Here is a 21,432-nt window from a genome sequence, read left to right on the forward strand (position 1 = left end):
GTGTTAGGGAGTGTTCTAATTTCATTCTTTTACTGTAGCTGTCCAGTTTTCCCAGCACCACTTATTGAAGAGGCTGTCTTTTCTCCATTGTATATTCTTGCCTCCTTTATCAAAGATAAGGTGACCATATGTGCATGGGTTTATCTCTGGGCTTTCTACCCTTTTCCCTTGAACTATATTTCTGTTTTTGTGCCAGTACCATACTGTCTTGATTACTGTAGCTTTATAGTATAGTCTGAAGTCAGGGAGCCTGATTCCTCCAGCTCTGTTTTTCTTTCTCAAGATTGCTTTGGCTATTCGTGGTCTTTTGCATTTCCATACAAATTGTGAAATGTTTTGTTCTAGTTCTGTGAAAAATGCCAGTGGTAGCTTGATAGGGACTGCATTGAATATGTAGATTGCTTTGGGTAATAGAATCATTTTCACAATGTTGATTCTTTCAATCCAAGAACATGGTATATCTCTCCATCTGTTTGTATCATCTTTAATTTCTTTCTTCAGTGTCTTATAGTTTTCTGCATGCAGGTCTTTTGTCTCCTTAGGTAGGTTTATTCCTAGGTGTTTTATTCTTTTTGTTGCAGTGGTAAATGGGAGTGTTTCTTTAATTTCTTTTTCAGATTTTTCATAATTAATGTATAGGAATGCAAGAGATTTCTGTGCATTAATTTTGTATCCTGCTCCTTTACCACATTCAATGATTAGCTCTAGTAGTTTTCTGGTATTGTCTTTAGGATTCACCATGTATAGTATCATGTCATCTGCAAACAGTGACAGCTTTACTTCTTCTTTTGCGATTTGGATTCCTTTTATTTCTTTTTCTTCTCTGATTGCTGTGGCTAAAACTTCCAAAACTGTGTTGAATGATAGTGGTGAGAGTGGGCAACCTTGTCTTGTTTCTGATCTTAGTGGAAATGGTTTCAGTGTTTCACCATTGAGAACAATGTTGGCTGTGGGTTTGTCATATATGGCCTTTATTATGTTGAGATAAGTTCCCTCTATGCCTACTTTCTGGAGGGTTTCTATCATAAATGGGTGTTGAATTTTGTCAAAAGTTTTTTTCTGCATCTATTGAGATGATCATATGTTTTTTGTTTTTTTAATTTATTTATTTAATTTATTTATTTTTGGCTGCATTGGGTCTTCGTTGCTGTGCACGGGCTTTCTCCTGCGATGGCACGTGGGGGCCACTCTTCGCTGAAGTGAATGGGCCTCTCACTGCGGTGGCCTCTCCTTGCAGAGCACGGGCTCTAGGCACTCAGGCCTCAGCAGTTGCAGCACACGAGCTCACCAGTTGTGGCTCGTGGGCCCTAGGGTGCAGGCTCAGCAGTTGTGGCGCATGGGCCTAGTTGCTCCACCGCATGTGTGATCTTCCTGGACCAGGGATCGACCCCATGTCTCCTGCATTGGCAGGCGGATCCCTAACCACTGCGCCAACAGGGAAGCCCTATCATATGGTTTTTATCCTTCAATTTGTTAATATGGTGTATCACATTGATTCATTTGTGTATATTGAAGAATCCTTGCATTCCTGGCATAAACCCCACTTGATTGTGGTATATGATCCTTTTAATATGCTGTTGGATTCTGTTTGCTAGTATTCTGTTGAGGATTTTTGCATCTATGTTCATCAGTGATACTGGTCTGTAGTTTTCTTTCTTTGTGACATCTTTGTCTGGTTTTGGTATCAGGGTGATGGTGGCCTCGTAGAATGCGTTTGGGAGTGTTCCTCCTTCTGCTATATTTTAGAAGAGTTTGAGAAGGATGGGTGTTAGCTCTTCTCTAAATGTTTGATAGAATTCACCTGTGAAGCCATCTGGTCCTGGGGTTTTGTTTGTTGGAAGATTTTTAATACCCACTGAGTTTTTACTGTTGTTTATTTATTTATTTTTTTATTTTAGAAGTTATATCTCATTCTTTATCATTTTTCCTGTTCCACTCTTTGTAGTTCCTATTTGCTATTGGTATTTTAATATGTATTTTCTGTATCTTTAAACGTGTAAAATGAAGTTATTTTATAGTCTATGCCTGATTCCAATATATGATGTCCTTGCAAGTCTGTTTATGTTGTTTCTGGTTTCTCCTAGTTATAAGTTATTACATTTTTTTGTGTGTTTTTGAATATTTTTACTAGATATTGACATGTATGAATAATTTTAGAATTAATGGATAACTAGGTGACGATACCTTCCTCAGGAGAGGATGTGTGTTACATTCTTCTAGAACAGCTTTAAGACATGTACCATGAAAGACACAGGGGTTTCAAATCATGTGAACACTCATCCATTTCTTATCTACCATCAACCTCAGGGTGCTGGATTTTGAAGACACAGCTTAAATCAAAGTTAAAGAACGTATTAATGAACAGTGACACTGATAAAAATTTTTTTGAATTACTTATGCAAGTGATTGATGACATTCCTTTTGGATTGTACTAAAAGAGCTCATTGAAATGTACTGCAGTCCTCTTATGTGTATTAGGACAAGATTCACAAGATGTCAGGAAATCTGTTATATTTAGGATTACACAAAATGTTTTGATTTCTTGTAGCTAAACTTCACATCTGATAAGTAGAATTAACTTTAGACAACATCATCCAAAACTTTTAAATGGTCATTTTATAATTTCCTTACCCTAGTACAGATATGTCTCAGGGAAAACAAGGAGAAGGCCTTTCTCAGCACAATTCACTCCTAGTCGTTTGTCCTATACTAAGCACAAGCTGTTCTCTTATCTAGTCATACTTATTTTTTTGACCAAATATGAAAGTTTAAATAAAAGTATATAAAGGAAAATAACTATCACTTCTGGACAAGCACCCAGCCAGAGGGAAATCTTATCATTTTGGCAGAGACGTGAAGTAAAAGGAGACAAAGAGAGACATTTTGACCATTTCTTATTTCCTTTCTCTTTTATAAAATATTCCAAACTGATAACATGTTATAACTCTGCTCTAATATAATTTGGATTTCAGCTTTTATCTCAGAAGAGAATACATAAAATGCATTTCTAAATCGTATAATATTTTAACATGGAACACTTTTGTTCCAATAGAATCTTGGTTAAATATATATTAAAAAACTCAGAGGTAGAAGTTCACTATTATTTGTTTGAAATAAACATTCACTTTTGTGGTGAGGTAATTTTCTCATTCTTATTTTTTTTAATTTTTCTAAAGGTTTTGTCATATATTCAATGTTATGATCATTGTAGGCTTGCTTCATTTGACCAGCTGCTGTGATATGTTTTGTTACTAGATTGATTAATTCAAATCTCCACTGAGTTGATTTGGGGACAAATTATGTTTGGCCATGGTAGATTATTATCTTAATATTCAGTTAAATTTAATTTAATATATTTTCATTTGTAGTATTAGTTTATAACTTCTAATTGAGATCTGTTTTACATATTTTGGTATCATGAGGCTGCCAATATTAGAAAATGCATATGAATATTTAAACATTTTATCTGTCTTTTAGATCTTATCTACAATTTTTGGAAATTTCTTACAAAAGTAATTTTCATGCTATCATGCCTGCTATGTATGAGTGAAACAGTTTTTTTTACCAGTAGCAGTTGAGAAAATCTGAAAACAGCTACTTAGTAACCACTGAGGAAATTTTAACTAATTACAGTTCCTGTGTCTTCTTTATATTAGTATTTTAAGCATAATAGGTGTTGTTAAGAACTGTCAAGTATCTTGAGATTTTACCTTTCTTGTAGGCTAACAAGTTAGTCTTCTAGAGTTTCATGGATGCCGAAAGAAGACGCAAGACTACAGGGTCAAAGACACAGGACTTTATTATTCAAGGCATAGTAGGCAGAATGAACTTCATGTTTGTATCAGTCCCATAGGAACAATGTAGAGCTTCCCAGGTAGGTGTATACACTCAGTAGGCCATGTCACAGCTGAGAGACCCTGAGCTTAGAAAATTCTAATCTGTGACAGACGTGCTAGCAAACTTGCTCCGCTTTGCCTCAGAGGGAGACAATATCTTTATTATTCTGGAAAGCAAACATATCTGCCTTTGCCGCACTGGGAGACACTACCTCTATCTCCCATAGCCATTCACTATAAAACACATTCTTTAAAAAACTGCCTGTTCTGTGACTCAGAAGCAACTCAAAAGCTCGGGAGATGGGAAGAAATACCTATGGAGAACTATCTTCCAGCAGTTGTTTTATCACTATGTTTCCAAACATATCTTAAGTTTTGTCTCCAGTATATAATCTACCCTTTGCTTGTACCTTTTATATCTCATTTTTACATTTACATCTGTTTCTGTTTCCAATATAGATTCATTTGTATTATTTTTTTAGATTCCACATATGTGAGATTATTATTATTTTTTTAACATCTTTATTGGAGTATAATTGCTTTACAATGGTGTGTTAGTTTCTGCTTTATAACAAAGTGAATCAGGTATACATATACATATGTTCCCATATCTCTTCCCTCTTGCATCTCCCTCCCTCCCACTCTCCCTATCCCACCCCTCTAGGTGGTCACAAAGCACAGAGCTGATCTCCCTGTGCTATGCGGTTGCTTCCCACTAGCTATATCTATTTTACGTTTGGTAGTGTATATATGTCCATGCCACTCTCTCACTTTGCCCCAGCTTACCCTTCCCCCTTCCCATATCCTCAAGTCCATTCTCTAGTAGGTCTGTGTCTTTATTCCCGTCTTGCCACTAGGTTCTTCATGATTATTTTTTATTATGTATTTTTAATATATTCTTCCTCACTGGACTGTAAGATCCATAAGAACATTGACTAACCTTCTACTCACACATTGCCAAAATGTAATTCTCCAACCATATAACTCATAAAAATAGAACTTCTCCATATTTTAAAATATTTAATTTTTAGTTCCTCAAACAAAGTGGACTTGTTGCCTCAGTTTCTTACAGTATACTTAATTTATTTATTTGGCAAGTTTTTCCCAGTTTTTCTAAAAGGGAGTCAGAATTTCTCTGAGTCTAAAACATACACCAGAACAAATTATTACACATATAAAAATATTACCCCTCAACAATCATTTAGTTTTTCCAAGATTAATTTGAGTCTCTTTCCTTTCTCTTAATTCATTGTGACTTTTCAACTCACTTGGAGTATTTCTAAGAGATAGATAGTTATTTATCATTTATTTCCTGGTAGCCAGAATTATGTGTTTTTTTTTTTAAATATATAATATCATTTAACCATTTTAAAGACTTTGGCTTTCTTTTTCCTTTAATGTATTTAATTCCAAGTACAAAGTTCAAGATTGTTTACATTAAACCCCATACAACTTTCTGGAATCAAGATACATCTTCTACAACTATTCTACATGTGCCTTGTACTCTAGCCACTAAAGGTCATTTTTACTTTTTAAACTTTATATATATTTTATGCTTTCATATCTTTGTCCAACCCTCTCCACTGGCTGTAGTAAAATAATTAATGATTAGAAGAGATGACAGGGAAAGGAAATTAACCAAAATGGTATAATTAAGAACTGTTACAGAGTCCAAGCTCTTACTGCTCACCACAGAACAGTAAATCAAGAATGAGGTGTTGGGGCCAGGAATAGCAACTTTATTTGGAAAGCCAGTAGCCCAAGAAGATGGTGGACTAGTGTCCCAAAGAACCATCTTACCCAAGTTAGAATACAGGTTTCTTTATTACTAAAAGGCAAGAGGGTGTAGCTGGTTGTCACAAACTTCTTCGTGACAGAATTCTTTGTGCCTGCAGCTGTCCGCGTAGGTCTGATCATAATGTTCCTGTAAACTTCCAACAAGACAAATGTTATTCTCTGTTCTGAATGGAAAAGGGTTATACATTTAACGGTCAAACCTGAGAGGTAGAGCATTGAGAAAGGGCTATTACACATATTTCAGTCTATAGGTCACATTCTTTTACAATGGTGCGGAGCAAGCATGACTAAGCACAAGAAACAGAGCACAAAGATTAGAGTTAAAGGAATAGATCCAATATGGAGTCAGGTTTGTTCTTCTCTGTTGAAGAATGTAGCAAACAGATAAATTGAGTGACATAAAGAAGAATTAATGGAATAAACACAGATAGCCTTTGTAAACAGGTTAAGGGAAAATAAACATTTAAATTCACAGAAATAGGAGGATTCAAAGAATATTGAATTTCCTGAACTGTCTGGAAACGAACTAAAGAAATAATGAGAAAGAAGGGTTGAAACAATCTAAGTAACAATTATTAAAGTTTTAAAAGAAGTTATTCCCAAGAGCTATTATGAAAACAGTAATTTGAAATTGGGCACATAGCCATGAGTCTGGAAGCAAGATTTCCTAGGTCATTACAAGAATTCACTATCAGGTTCACAGGATTGCTACTGTATAAGTCACAAGTTGGAGAAAAATGCAAAAGAAGTTTTTGTCTTAAAAAGGGAGAGAAGTGTCTGACTGTGGCTGCCTTCATATAGATTTTAGGCACACGAACTAGTGTTCAGTAACAGTAGAACATTCTAAACATGAACCAATGTGCTAACTAATTGACTAAAGTGTTAATTTTGATCATAATTTTCATGGGATATCTAGAAAAGAAAATAATAATTGATTGAAAGATGCATGTGACACAAGTTTAGAGCACGTTTCAAGAAGGAACCAAAGTAAGGATTCAAATAGGATCTCATTTTATTAAATTTTGTGTACCTAGACTCTAGAGCCTTAACACAACACCTGTTGATTAATAAGTGATCAATAATACCTGAATAAATGTTGGATGAATATAAGACTCAGATTCATACTCTTGAGATTTATAAGCTATTTATTTGGAGTTTGAACATTGAGTTGGATATTTTTGTGGAATAAATGAGTTCATGGCTGATAATAAGCGCTGTTAAGTGTATGTTTCTTTTCTTTCTTTTCTCTCTCTCTCTGTCCTGTTTTTATTTTTATTTTTTGCATTTTACCAGAAAGAGGAATTACAGCAATTTTCAAAGGAGAAAGGAAGGAGTTTTGCAGAAGTGGATATTCACAGAGATTTCCAGTGTAAGCCTTCACTGCTCTATTCCTTAATATGATATCCACCTCATCCTATGATGTTATAATATATACAATTACATGTGACTGTATGTAACTAGCAAACCAGGAGAAAAATTAACATCCAGAGTTCTAGCAGCCTTTGTTTCACTCAATTCACTGATGTATATATCTTAAAAAATAATCTACTTATTACTAAGTTTGTAAAACATGACCTAATTTTGATTTTAAAAAATGGAGCACTGTTATGTCTTTAAAGTAAATCCTTCATTACAGGAACATTGAATTAGGGATTTTAAACAAATTGGGATATGACAGAGCATACATCTATAAAAAAATTTACACTTTACTGGAGTCTTATTCTTTGCATCCCCTTCTATAGTTCTGTATAAACAGATGTATCATAGATGTGGAAACATCTGGCAGGTCAACACAATTCTACCATGCTCATACTCAGGTTAGGATTGTACATTTTTTGAATCTAATTGTTAAGTAAGGACCCTTCCCTGGAAAAAGTTTGGTACATTGCATCAAATGATATATTTCCACTTGCTTCTCCTCTCTTTCCAATAAGTGTTTTCACATGTGCTCACTAGAAATATTCTGGTAGCCATGGTTACTTTTTATTTGTCTTAGAAATGTATGTATAATTCTCATTGACCTTTAAGTAAGCACCTACTTAAGTGTTAGGACTAGGTTGAATTATAATCAACAGATTTTAATTTCATTTGTGGGCCTATTCAAATTACAAGAAAATTGTTTCAGTTTTGCATGGTTAAATATATACCAATCCATCGAGTTCTTGAGTCTTCTTTCTTCAGTTATGTTGCATATGTCAAGGAAATGAATGAGACTTCTTTTAACCTTATACCTAATCACAGAAGACTTCATTTGGCTTCTCTCTTTTATTAGCATAATATAGAGGACTGAGTATATATATAATGTATGCTGAGTGTGTGTATGTTTGTAATTTTAGGAATTTTTTTTGGTAGAAGAGGGGATAAGAAATTAGAAGACTATAGATTTTTAAATTTTATTTTTGTAGTACACATTTATAAACCTAGCAGTAAAAAGTTGCAATGTTTACTTTAAATCATCTCTGCATTTATGAGCCAAAAAATAGTTATGAGACTGAAGAAAATACAAAGTTCAAGGTCTGAATATCTATAATTTTACCCAAAACAGAGCAAATTAATAAGATTTACAGCACTTTGCAGAGAGTGTTAGTAAATCCTGAGGGGAAAAGCAAATTGTAGCATTTCATTCAGTGCTGGGAATTTGGGTGATATGTGGTGACAATAAGAGACTTTTCACTCTTGAAGAGACTGAGGCTGTGTGACCCCAGCGATCAGCATGCACCAAGGCATGCTGTAAACCACATCTAATATTTATCAAGATGTGCAATGTAATGAAAACATCCTGAAATCATACACCACAAAAACAACTTTAGCGCAGGAATAGGATAGCAAAACAAGGACATTTAAGGATAAACTAGGTTCTTAAGCTATGTTTCTCACACCATTTGTTTAGATTCATCAACTATTTGTTTATTTTTCTAGCTACTTTAGAATTTCTTATTGAAGTAGATTTATTTTCAAATGCATCATGAAATACCAAAATTGCAAGGCTCTTGTTTGTTTGCTTGCTTGTTCTCCTTCAAAACATGCATTTTCCTGAAAAGTCTACTTTTTGTTTGTGTTTAAAATCAACCATCCATCCACAGTTTAATCAGGTTATGGAAATCCTAAATATTAACCCTGCCTCAGAAATTCATGACCACCCCACACCTACTTGGAGTATCAACAAACATAAACCATGAGTTTACACAGTATCACCACAGGACAAAAGTACCGTAAGGGAACGTTTGAAGTTGTGAATATTCTAATCTAAATTTTTCCATTACAGATACCCACTGAAAACAGATTTTTTCACAAAACCAGATGATTGTTATAGAGTTGCACTAAAGAGGTCCAGAAATTCTCACAAAACAGTCTTCATGGCAATCAGCCCACAATGGGCTTCTAATTCCTTCACTATAGAGGCCAAGTCTAATTCCAAGTTTCCAACCAGGATGTTTGCAATGTGCCTCCCCCATTGACAGCTGTTAAATGCCATAAGGGTTACAAAAGCATGCGCTGGGAGTACTCCAGATGTCTTCACACAGTGGTAGGTCCATTTCTAATAAAGACAATGAGAGAGAAATGCTGACATAATATTTATAGGAACTTCTTAATCTCTAGTGTATTGTAAATGTTTACAGTTCAAGGTGGGGGAATCTGGCTGCTTACCAAGTGTATTTTTTCACCTCTGAGTTTAAGCATCAGATTATATTTAAATATTTCTATTCCCTCTCACTATCCATATCTATGTCTCTGTCTCAAGTCTGAATCAATCTCTTTCTCTTTCTCTTTCTCTTTCTCTTTCTCTTTTCCCACAAATATTTACTGTGCAATTTTTCCCAAGGTGTATTTAACTTATTCCTGCCAATCTCTGGCAAATAATAGAGTTTCCATCCTTTGGACCTGTCTATATACCAAAAATGCTCTGGACTGATTCAATGTAACATTGGCATGTTTTTTAAATTATTAACCCATATAGAAAGATGCCTTATTGAAATCCTGAAGCAATTTAATTCCTAAAGAGTAGTTTTCCATTAGACCTATTTGATTTTGACCACAACCACTGTGTGCAGAAATGTTTCTTTGATCTTGCCCTCCTCATAAATTATAAGAGATCAATGAAGAGAGAATTATTTTAGGCCAATTGTTGAATTTAAAAAAGAGCTAATGGAAGATAGGAAATTAGTAAAAGATGCTGAAGAAAACATCACAAAATGTGATATTGGGCTAGTTGCAAGCTTATTTTTGAGGGAGTGGGGAGTGGAGTTCTCTCTCTTTTGTAAAAGGAGAGAATTCAGTTATATTTTTATGGTTTCATCCAGTCCTAAAATTTATTAATCTCTGGTACAACATTTTTTCGAGCCTTCTGGCTTCCTACAGCTCTCATGAGCATGCCCACCTTAATATCTGATATCACCTTTCATATTTCTTTAAAAGTAATCTTGTTCTCACCAACTCCCTTCCCTTCAACCACACCAGAAAATGAAAGTAGAGAGAAGAAACTGATAATAAAAATAGAATAAATTTTTGGTCTATCATGCTATGTTTTAGACTGAAGATACTAAACAAGGTATATCCTTTGATCACTTTCCTTTGGAGCTACAACGTTATCTTAATTACTCAGGGCAGGAAAAGTTACTACATGAAAATAAGCAAATTGTGCTTTGATTGTGGCAGCGAAATCTGATTAAAATAGCTACAGAAAACAAAAGTCTTCAATAGACTAAAATTAAGATCTATTGCATATCCTACTAATTTGTATTTATTTTGATTAATATTAACACAAAAATTAGTGAATGGTTAGTATCATTTAATTAATGAAAGCTGTTTTGTTTTAAATTTGGAAGTATAGGAGGAAGTACACATTCGTCCTTTGATTTGCTCATTTATAAGATTTTTCAACTCAGAACTGCTCTGTAATAATGACCACCCAGTCACCAGTTAATCATTAAGAATGCTTTGCTATTTGTATTCTAAGCAAATCATCAACAAGGTACTTTAAATTCTAAAAGTTCTTTTTCTACCACTTATTTTGATAATTGCTTTGGTCTTATGAACAGTACATCTGCCCACTGGTAATTTAGGTATCTAAAATTAAATAGCCATGTTATGACATTTAAGACAAATATACAATTAAAAGAAAAACTAACCATATTAATTTTTTTGAAGGGGGAACAACTAAGATCTAGTCTCTTAGCAACTTTGTTGTTTGTAATACTGTTGTCCCCCATTATCGGAGGGAGATTGTTTCCCAGACGCCCTTGGATAGCAAAATCCGAGGATGCTCAAGACTCTTATATAAAATGGTGTAGCATTTGCTTCTAACCTACTCTCATTCTCCCATATACTTTAAATCACCTCTAGTTTAGTTTACTTACAATACCTAAAGCAATGTAAACACCATGAAAATAGTTGTAAATACAATGTAAATGCTATGTAAATAGTTGCCAGCATCCGGAAAATTCAAGTTTTGCTTTTTGAAACTTTCTGGATTATTATTTCTTAATTAAGGTTTACAATCTGCAGTTAGTCAAATCCTTGGATGTGGAGGCTGCTGATAACAAAGGATCAAGGGTACTGTATTGTTGACTATAATCACTATGCTCTGCACTAACCCTCCAGGACTTATTTATCAACTAGTTTTAAGTTTGTACCCTTAAACAATATATCCCCAATAGCATTATTATTTGAAGAGGTTTAAGACATGAGTTAGATTAGTTTATCAAACATTGGACAAGTATAAGAATCACCAGGAGTACTGTTTAAAAGAAAAAAAGGTACCTGAGTTGACCTTAGGCTTCCTATTCAGAACATAAGGAACTGAATTTTAACCAGCTTCCCAACTGGTTCTTAGGCACACGACTCCTGAAAAGCACTACACTACTGCCAGCAGCGAGGGATCTAACTGGTCTGCCCTTTTTGGATCCAGGATAGGAATAACTGAATTGCCAGAAGGTATCCAGTGGGTCTCAAGATAGAGGCTCTGGCTTCCCCACCATTGTGAACAACCTTTGCCTTTCTCCCTCTTCCAATGAGAAGGAAATAGGCCGTCAGAGGGAGCAAACTACCTGTCCTGCTGGTCCCTCAGCTTCAGGTGTAATCTTAGATACTAACCCTCAAATATTCAGCAACAGCTCTACCACATGGCCAATGCTCTAGGATACTTCAGTGTTGCTAACTAGCATGGATATTTATTTATAAAGGAAAATGCATGCTCTTTTCCCGTAAAAAGAAACTCCCAGCCTCCCATAGCAAGCATAAAATAATATAGCTTGTTTTATCCCACCATAAATTATTTTTATAAAGTTTAGTTAAATATAAGGGACACATTCTAATAATGCGGGGTCTTAGTAATTAAGATTTGTCAACTGAAAACATATATTAAGATTTAGACTTATTTAAATGCAAGGTCTGAGGTCCTGATTTTTAAATAAAAATGACTTACAGCTTCTTTCCCTTATATTATTTATTTCCTAGTAAAGTTTCTATTAATTTAATATACTCTTATTAGGTCTTGAGAGAACAAGCACTAAAGTCATAAAGGTTAACAACTGTTATTAATTTAAAGTTAAGCTGAGCTTACAGTAACTGAGTTAACATTTAATTAGTCAATCATATTATTGGATTAAAATTCTAGGCTCTTCAGTCTTGACGGTTGCAAATTTTTAAGTAAAGTTTGTATTTTCTTATTATTCTTGCTTGGGGTATATCTCAAGATTGAATTTAATTGTTTAAATATTTTAATTTGGAAGGATTGAATTGTATGAATTCTAACTTTCTCCCTCTATCTCTCTTTTCTCTCTGTCTTTAATAATGCTTTGCATTATTGCTTACCTTGTGGTTTGTTTTTGACTAAATTTTCTAACATAATAAGGAGCTTAATATTTCACTTTCTAGGAGCAGGAATTCTACCATAGGGTAAGGACAGGATGGAGTACTGAGATCTAGAAGTAGGTTATGGCACAAAGGTACAGAATTAATGGGAAGAGAAGAGAAGTTGAAAGTCATTTTCCATATGGATGACCTTATTGGATCTTTGTGTAGTCCCTCCTTCAAACTGATTATTTTTTCCTTCCTTTGTGTCCTAAGCTGCTGATATATTTATATATGATAGACATATAGATATATCTGGAATATATCTAATTCTGGAATGATTTTTCCATTCAAACAAAGATGGATTTTGATGTGTTTCTATGATATCGGAATTAGATTTTTTATACAACCCCATTTGAAATGGGGTTTATTCCCTATACTGATTAATTTCTAATAATTTGTATTTAATAATCCAAAATGAATTGTGTTATTGCTGTTGTTTTGCATCAGTTGTTTATACCACCTGTCACAGTACGAGATAAGAGTTCACTAGAAGCTGGGGCGTTAGTGTAGGAGGCACCAGTAGGAATAACAGTTGGAAATTTCTCTTCACCACTAGAATCACTGCTCAGACTGAAGGATCAGACATTTAACATGGTGCACAAGCTGAAAACTGGAGATTACTAGATCTTCAGACTGCAAGCTGGAGAAACTGGAGATTACTAGGAACTGATCTAGAGGTTATCTAGTTGAAAATCCTTACTTTACTGATAAAGTGTTATCTGGAAATGGTAGGTGATTTTCCTTAAACCCATATCAGGTAATTATCTTCTGCAAACAATTTTATTTAGTAGAATGCTGGAGTTCCTTTAGCAGAATGGGTGGTTTGGTGTTGCACCACCATTTCATCTGTGACCTCAGCAAGTTCATTACCCTAAGTAACTCAGTTTCTTTATCTCTAAAATAAGGATAATGATAGTTCCTACTTTGTAGAACTGACTTTAAGATTATTTAAAACAAGATATGTAAAGCATTAAAAAGAGTAAAATATAATAATGTATTTAGTAAAACAATGTGTTAGTTATAAATTCTATTAGAATGTATATTCTAATTTTTGAACTTTAAAATAATTGGTTTTAATTTAAGTTCAGTTCATTATGAATGCCAAATAATATAAAGTTTATAAATGCCAATGTTCTTATAGTTTAGGCAACAAGATCCTAGAGCTGTTTACACTGCCAGAAAATCTAAGATATATATATATATAAAGCAGTGAACATATGGAAAATTATTTTCATTCTGTTTATTTCAAGGAAAAAGCCTTTACTTATTTAATGCCATATTTAAATATTTACTTTAATTGGGAATTTTTCTTCCTACTTTTCATCTCAATAAACATTCAGTCTTCATCAAACTGTATTGGTCATTATAAAATATCAATATCTTTGCATTGAACTATTCATATTTTTTATTTTAATGAAGATTTTGCAGCATCTTCAATATTTTTCCAAATTTTGGAGTGTTTTTTTAATACAACTTGGTAATATGCTGATAATTATATTCAAGCCCTTTATCAAAATAAAAACATACCAAAAACTCATTGTTTTCCAATTTATGCTCTTGTTCCATTTCTGCACTAAATAAAAATAATAATAGCACTCTGAATTTAGTTTAATACATATTCTTTAGTAGCCAGTTTGTTTATAATGATCGAAAATTTTCTTTATTTTTAAAGTACATTTACTGTTTTTTTTTAAAAAATTGTTCTTTACGTAGAAACAGATGGGTTATTTTGCTTTCTAGCCTCATCTTAAAATTGTTCTTGTTGTACACTACCTAAAATATCTAACCTATCATCGTACTTTAGATAATTTCAATTTTGTCAATTTTGGGAGAGCTTTCATACTATATTAATGAATTATTGACATATAAAATGTTTAGATGTCTGTTGTAATTTAAGATCGATTTTCTTGTCACATAGTTTTCTTTATTTAGCCACAATAAAAGAATGAAAAATACTGGCCAAAGCAAGTCTTCAAATCAATGTTTTCGGTAAATACATAGTGTTTATGTATACGAAGTGTTTTTTATTATACTAAATTATTCTGCAATAACAAAATACATTAAAATTAAACTACAGTCTAGATTAAAATCAAACTTTAAAGAGTTTTGAGGTCAAAGCAGATTTTGCAAGGATTGGCTAAGGGATTCATTAACTAAAGCTTGGAGATTAGAGAGTATTCTCAATAGACCACTTTGGTTCAAGTCACCATTTCAAAACCAACCCTCTGTGACGGAAGTGGCAAAAGGACCATGAGGATAGAGTGAGGGAAAGCACAATTTACTGAAGAGGGGTTGTACTGTTTTAGAAGATGAGGTGGACGGCAAACAAATGTAAATAAGAGTCTACTCTAGTCCATTGCTTGACTTCCCAGCAAACACACACTTACACACAAACTGGTACAAACTCTTCTACAACATTTCCAAAAATATTCTCACCCAACTTGATGCAGTGTGTATCACTCTTCCAAAAAGAGACACCCCAAACTCATTCCAAGCTTAAATACTTGCGGATCAGTGATCTAATAGCCCAGATTTTCTGACATTAATTTTATTTTGTTTTGTTTTATTTTATTTTATTTTATACTATTCAATCTTGGGCAATTCCAGATCCTGCTTCTTATACATACTGCAACTAGTGAGCTATAATACAAATATAGAAATCCTGAAAACACTTGACATATAAAGTAAAGAAAATGAAAAATATGCATTAAAACTATTTGCCACTTCATCCCCTCCCAGGTGTGGTGTAGTCATAGCAGAAAGCACTTTGGAGTGGAAATTGATTCCCGATTTATGTAGGAGTTTCTGTAGTCTCCTTTCCTAATCCAAGATCCTACTATTTCCTATCTTACTCATTAATTTTAGGATCTGGTAAAGAATCTATCTTCTGCAGCTAAGTAAAGTGCACAGCCCTTAATAGTTGCACATTACTTGCCCTAGGCAGACATGTCCCTTAAAAACTTATATGCTTATTTTCCTCTTGTCTCTCTGCTTTTAAACATGCCAGCTTGGAGTGGAACTTGTTTTCTTGTAATATCTCAAGAAGGTTACTAGAAATTGGTTTAGCACTCCTCTCTCCAGTTTTCATGATGTACAGTGTTCTCTGAACACTCCTGCTCCATCTCCCCAAAAATAGATGGATTAAGCAACCACCATTGATCCATTTTTCTCATTTGGATGAAATAAATCTACCTAATGACTTAAGCCTTAGGAGACTGATCCCTCATTCCTTGTCCACATCAACCAGTGAAAAATAAAGACTAGATAATGTTCCAACAACTCAAACTCCTTTTCAGGTAGGTAATTCCAAGGTCAACAGTGGGGCACAAAGTGTTAGTAAACCTGGTCTAGCTGTCACACTTAGCTGTGCCCTGTTACCCAGTCTTAATAAGAAGCAAGGGAAATATTTGTCTTTTTTATCTAATGACTATCTTGTATTGTCTCATATTTGATTCAGAACTCAGGCAGGAAATAGAAGTGGTATTTATGGGACTCCCTCAAATACTAAAATTTGAAGGAAAATTAGGGAAATATTTAAGCAACTTTACTGAGGGTTTGAGATATCAATTTCACTAGCTCAACTAATAGGTACTGATCATTTTCTCCACACAGCAAATATCTGTCAATATATAAAGAAAATTTATTCAAATTATGGATAATATTGAAAGTAAGGGAACAATATTTTCTTTATTCTCAAAGAGAACTCACATTTTCTGCTTGGGGGTAGAAAAGCAAGAGAAAAAGTTTCGAAATGCCAGGGGTATTTTTTAATCCATTTCATTCTAAATGATTGTAAATATTTTGCTTCTATTTCCACCCACAGGTTTTTTCATTTATCCAATGCATTGGAAGGTGGAAGTGTGGATGGAAATAAGTAGAAGGTGGAAGAATAGAAATGGAAGAACCATAACACTATAACAGTGCCCCTTTTCATGCCAAGGTTGCAGTTTAACTCCTTTTCTCCCTTTGAGTCCTGTTTTGGTGATATGCGGCTATTTTATACATGAATATAATAATTTTACTTTCATTAAAATGGATAGAGCACTTGCTCCATGCATCAATTTCATCTATAATCATAACTTCAAAGAAAACTGGAGAACAAAGTAAATTTTTCAAATAATCTAGAATCATGTTTTTATATATCAGTGTCAAGATAATTGACAAAACATCGCAGACTTCAATTACCTCCAAAATGTATTTTGATTCTCTTGGTCATTTGGAATGTTTTGATGTGGATTTGCATTTAATCCACTTTATTTTTATTCTTTTATTCTTATTTTTAAAATAGATTTTTATTATTGTTTTTATTCTTTTGTGACTATGTCAACATCTTTTGTAAATATTTTGCCTTCTGTGCTTCTAAAAATCCAATCCAAGTATAGAAACAATAAGCCCATTTATTGTAAGAAACTTCAGATTTTCAAATGCACTTATTTTTTTTTCTTTCTTAAGATTTTCTGCAATTACAATGAGTCAATATTCTGATACTTTTTCCCAAGTTTCTATTTTTCTGGTATCTCATATCTACCAACATGAGACAGGGAAGTAAAAAGGCAAAGGAAAATCATCCATAGAGGAGCTTTCAGGAAAGGAGAAAGAATGCAGAACCCAAACAGAAAACAGGGCTTCCATCAAGAGTCAGTCTCTGTGAATCAGTCAGCACGGGTGAGAAATCTGAAAGGAAAAAAAAAAATTGTTTTATTGCCATATTTTAAAATCTCATTTCAAGTACTCATTATTAACAAATGAATGAAAAAGAAATGGCCTTGAAATATAAGCCTTCCAACAGAAAGACGGGTGGGGTAGATATCTTCCTTTGAGGGCAAAAGTACACAATTTTTCAGGGAAGTAATTACTTTCATTTCAACTTCTGAGTCTTACACCAGCTCTCCTCCAATGACACTAAATAGCAATAGTGATTGCAGTAGGCAATACTGAAAATAGCTCTGCTCCAAAATGCTCTTTCCTTTGAATGTAGGACATAGAGAAGCACCAGAAAATCTGGTGAGTGTTTGGGTCACCTCCGTATCTCCCACATCATTACTTTGTTAGTACCAGTGGCAGGACTACTGCTAATGCAGCAAAAGTCCTCTGGGAATCTGTCTCTGTATGGGCTGAACATAAAGAATTCTGAGCCCAGTTAGTGAGACAAAGCCACAAGATTACATATAAAGCATAATTTTTCCTCTAGCTCTTCACTTAGTATAAATAGTCTAGGCAATTGTTTGAGCAATAATGAACAAAATCTCTTCTTTGTAACATTTTAGATTTTTTTTTAATATATAAATATCAAATAAAATCCTACTTTTAATAATTATTTGTGTTTTTTTCTTCTTCTGTTTTCCTTTTAGTCTGCCTATACTGGAAAAGGTTGTTTCATTACTATAATTCATAAGAAACTGCTTTACTTTTCTCCTGCGTTAACATTTCAAGAGTGGCAATATAAATGTGTATAGAATTTCAAATGTTGTTAACTGAGTGAACTGGACATTGCCTTAAGGAAATATTTCTATTTGCCGTAATAGAAATCCCAGAACCCAAACTAAGTAATAATATACTACTATTATCACTAATGGTGTATAATAAGTTACATTTTTATACTTTTATTTACCCCTTGGTTTTGATTTGTTTGATTGTGTTCTGAGGTCTTTTGAGGGAGCAGAACTCTATCAACAAGGGACTATCTTTGCTTTAGCTACGTAGTTCTCTAAATGGCTCAGTTATCTATTTATTGCCTTTTGTGGAAAACAAAGAAAGGTGGATAAATTACAATGATGCAAACTTGAAATATATAAGTATCACATGAAATTACAAACATAAACACACTTGATCATGAAAAAAGTAAGCTAAGTACAAGCTATTATCTCAGAGTTTGTTCAATTATTTTGCATTATAACAGACACTGTGTTTGAAAAATAAAAGCATTATTAAAATTAATAACTTCCTACCCATTTTCCTGACATTTTAAAAACCAATCGTGTGTTTACTTGTAATAATGAAACATCTTTGTTCAGTTAATAATATATCAGTCTTCTAGAGGAGTGTAGATTGAAGTCACTATATAAATGTTTTTAGATAATATTAAGTGAGTAATAAAAGTAACTGAAGGGAGATGGAATTTCAAGATTTAGATAGGTCCAAAGTAAATTCTTAAGACAAATGCAAAATTTTAACCAAATGCTTGAAAGATGACAAAACATTAATATATCTGTAACTGTAGTACTTTCAAATAGAGATTACCATTATTTATAATTAAATTTTTCAAAACTTATGTCTCACAGGATGTAGATGTAGGAATGACCTCAAAATAAATCTAAGTAAATGAGTTAGTTGAAGAAGCTCTTTATTAAAAAGAGTTGAAAGTATCTACATCTTTTTATTAACATCATATTTTGCCTATGAATCATTTCTCATTTCTGCTTCCTATTACCATCCGCTCATCATGGAGCCGTGGTTTCATGGGGATTGGCAGCTCCCAAATACACAGGAGAGATCTTAATCCATCTAGGCCACTCATGCCAGTTCCATTTCCCTTTACCTATGACTTGTTTAGAATTGGGTGTGGACTCCAGTTGTGGCCAAAGAGACAGGAGGAGAATTTTTCTTGGGGTCTTTGTAGGTACACTTCTTTATCTTCAAAAAAAACTGAAAGAAAAACTGTCTTCTTCTTCTGGAGATTGCTGTCCTGGGAAGTGATATCTAGAACTGCTGTAGCTACTTTATAACTCTTAGAAGAAGGAATATTGAAGGGCAAGTATTTAACACATTAAGGGTGACAGAGTAGAGAGAGGAGGAAAAACATCTGGATTCTCAATGATATTAATAAATTTCAGATTAGACCATGGCAACAGCCTGCCTTAATTCTGGCTTTCTTCTTCAGTGAGATGAGTAATGATGATGATGATATTGTTCAAGAAAATTTGAACTGAGTTTTTTATCTCTTCTAGCCAAAATTTTCCTAAAATATACAATTTCTTATGCATACCAACAAGCCCTGTTTGATGACTTACATGAAATCAAATTAAAAGGGCTAAGAGTACACCAAGTAAAAGGAAAAGAAACAGTACTGAGACATTTATTCATGATTGTTTGGTTACACCACAAATAACCCAATGCTCATATACACACAACCTTGAAAGAAAAAAGGTCTAATTTCAGAATCTTTCCCCAAAGCATCTAGTGAAGCCAAAATAATTAGTTACTTTGATGGCATTTATATAGCAGCATTTATATCAATTTGGTATTATGCAGACCGGGCAATCAGTAGATTGATTTCATTCCAAGTGTTTTAGCATAATGAGGAATAAATAATCTAGGATAATTTTGGAAGTTTGTTTTGGGACAAGGATTTCAGTTCTAGTTATCCAGTAAAATATATTGATTGAGTATATATACCATATCCCATAAAATTGGAGAGGTGAATAAAATATAGACCCAACTCTAACATACCAATGCATAATTTGAGGTGTTAGCAGTTATAATATCTCAGGTCTTTCTCCAAGGTATGGATAAAAGAAAATGGAGTAAATCTCATACATATACTTCAAATATAATGTGTATTTCCAGAGTAACAATCAAAATGGAAGAAGATTTTTTGACTAAATATGTTTACAATGCAGATTTTTGGGGAGCATAGTTTGTGGATGATCTAGTTCATAGCATAATTGTTTAATTTTGCTTTGTAGGTCTTTTTTAATATCTAATAGAATAGACATGAAAATCTAATTCAATCATTTGCTTTTATTAAAAACTCACTGCCAAAAAAGCTTCTTTCTTAATGTTATCCCGTAACATCTGAGGATCCATTTTGGCTCACATAATTTTAGCATGAAGAGCATGAAATACATTCAATAATGTGTCCATGGTATGTTGGCATTAAAAATGTTAGGCTATTTATTGTTGTGAGGTGCTCGAATTTGAAAGGGACAGCTGATAAAGATGTAATTAGAATCTTGCCTGTTAAGAAATCTTATGAATTATTAAAATCCAGATCCTATTATTCCTTCTTAAATTATTCTTTTCAGCTTCTTGTTGCCACATGCGCCATCCTCCCTCAAGTGTTAAGCAATTATCCTTTCTAAGGTCAAAGAAGCACCTATAGGGCCCGTCTGGAAAGCTGAGATAAGGGCCTGTGGTTCAGCCAAAATAGTTCTTTGACCGAAATATTAAGATCAGGTTGGGGAGTAAGCCATTACCTTGGGGTTCTCTGAACAGATAAAAAACATTTATTCTAATACACTTTACATCAATTCTTGGATGCCTGTCTTTATTTTTATACAGCTTCATTTTCATCTAACTTCAAAACGTTGACTTTGTATTGACTTACGTGAAATGCTAGATTGAAAACTGGAGACAATTTTTTAGACTTAAAAATATACTTTATGAAAGATGGATTAACTGTCTATTAATTTCATTAAAAATGTTAAATAGAAATGATCCTTATTCAAACTGTTCAAACTTAAGGTTTATTTTAAAGCAAAACCTCTTTTATATATTTATTTTTTCTGAAGAAAATTTATCTGTATTTCCAGAGGAGAGAAAGTTTTATTTAATCAATGCTTAAGTTTAAAAATACTCATAAACATTCCATCAAAGGAATTTGCTAGGTTAACACTATGATTGGGCCTTCATAGAATCACTGACATAAATATATCATAAATTCGGCTTATTCTTTTACCTATAACATTGAGTGTTTTCAAAGATAACTTCAACTTTGGCTTGTGCCCTGTTTAGACAGTTATGTCGGTACCTCCACTGAGGCTGGATTCTTAGATGCTGATGATATAATAGATCCTTAGCCAGGGTGGAGTAGGGATGAACAACGCCACTGCATGACTAGAGCAGGAGTTTATGAAAGTAAACATTTTACTCTAAACTCAGCCCTCCATCAAAGTAATTATACATCATTAACGAGAAGTTTTGATTTTCTTCATACATGGGTAAC

The 21,432-nt window shown here is 33.5% G+C and overlaps 1 long non-coding RNA gene across 1 annotated transcript in view; it reads left to right on the forward strand.

The window, feature by feature from the left end:
• Nucleotides 1-1,583: 1,583 nt before the first annotated feature.
• Nucleotides 1,584-21,432, forward strand: part of LOC309647023 — a 48,255-nt gene continuing 28,406 nt past the window's right edge. Inside the window, exon 1 of the long non-coding RNA XR_014255737.1 lies at nt 1,584-21,427. This is a non-coding gene — a long non-coding RNA (uncharacterized lncRNA). The remainder of the gene's footprint in view (nt 21,428-21,432) is intronic.

This window comes from Balaenoptera physalus (assembly GCF_965194825.1).
Source record: "Balaenoptera physalus genome assembly, chromosome: 17".
Classification (NCBI taxonomy): domain Eukaryota; kingdom Metazoa; phylum Chordata; class Mammalia; order Artiodactyla; family Balaenopteridae; genus Balaenoptera; species Balaenoptera physalus.